This window comes from Branchiostoma floridae, chromosome 9 (genome assembly GCF_000003815.2).
Source record: "Branchiostoma floridae strain S238N-H82 chromosome 9, Bfl_VNyyK, whole genome shotgun sequence".
NCBI classification, from domain to species: domain Eukaryota; kingdom Metazoa; phylum Chordata; class Leptocardii; order Amphioxiformes; family Branchiostomatidae; genus Branchiostoma; species Branchiostoma floridae.
The window spans coordinates 5,744,286-5,745,809 of NC_049987.1; positions in this window are offsets into that span (position 1 = coordinate 5,744,286).

The following is a 1,524-nucleotide window of genomic DNA, read 5'->3' on the forward strand; positions in this document are numbered from 1 at the left end:
ACTGGACGTAGACTGGGCAACTGGACGTAGACTGGGCAACTGGACGTAGATTGGGCAACTGGACGTAGATTGGGCAACTGGACGTAGATTGGGCAACTGGACGTAGATTGGGCAACTGGATGTAGATTGGGCAACTGGACGTAGATTGGGCAACTGGACGTAGATTGGGCAACTGGACGTAGATTGGGCAACGGGATGTAGATTGGGCAACTGGACGTAGATTGGGCAACTGAACGTAGATTGGGCAACTGGACGTAGACTGGGCAACTGGACGTAGACTGGGCAACTGGACGTAGATTGGGCAACTGGACGTAGATTGGGCAACTGGACGTAGATTGGGCAACTGGACGTAGATTAGGCAACTGGACGTAGATTGGGCAACCGGACGTAGATTGGGCAACTGGACGTAGATTGGGCAACTGGACGTAGATTGGGCAACTGGACGTAGATTGGGCAACAGGACGTAGATTGGGCAACTGGACGTAGACTGGGCAACTGGACGTAGATTGGGCAACTGGACGTAGTCGGGCAACTGGACGTAGATTGGGCAACTGGACGTAGATTGGGCAACTAGACGTAGATTGGGCAACTGGACGTAGATTGGGCAATTGGACGTAGATTGGGCAACTGGACGTAGATTGGGCAACTGGACGTAGATTGGGCAACTAGTACTGGACGTAGATTGGGCAACTGGACGTAGATTGGGCAACTGGACGTAGACTGGGCAACTGGACGTGGATTGGGCAACTGGACGTAGATTGGGCAACTGGACGTAGATTGGGCAACTGGAAGTTAAATAGCCAGCAGCTCGTACCATTCGACATTGGACAATCTCCATATGGTATCAAATTGATGCTGCATTAAAGTGTGTTTGACTGTTACATATCACTGAGAGCTAGAGAGGCTTTTTACACACTGGGCGCACGACAAGCCATGATAGAACAGAAACCGGACAATTAGAAAACCCATAAGATTGTGGTTTGGAGATTTGAAAAGCGATAAATGCTTCAGCCTCGCTAAAACAACATGAAGACCATGCTAACTGTCCCTGCCGGTCATCTGATCTTTCTCAGTGCCCCACTTTTCCCCGTGGTGTACCATCTATTACTAATGACACTATTTGGTTTGCCTCAACCCGAAATATACATCATTGTCGCTTATCGCGTTTGAACTTTTGGGGTTAAAGAACCGTTCATTGATTGAGTAAGGTATTGATCTAGCCGTTACTGCATTGCCTTCCTTTTTGGTCTGAAGTGATATGTTAATGATGACTTTACCACATCTACATTGACGCTTAAATAAGCCATTAGTATGCAGAAGCCAGGGTCTAGCTTGGGGGGGGGGGGGTCATGTAGCGCACTGCATTGTAAGATCGCTGAAAGAAAAATGGCTGCTAAAACATAGCGAAGAGAGGTGTCCATAACTGTTTTGTGTCGGGAACCTCGGGCATGAATACGTCTCCCTGTGTCTTGTGCATTATAACGTGACTGCAATACAAATGCCAATGCATCGAAAACGTTCATA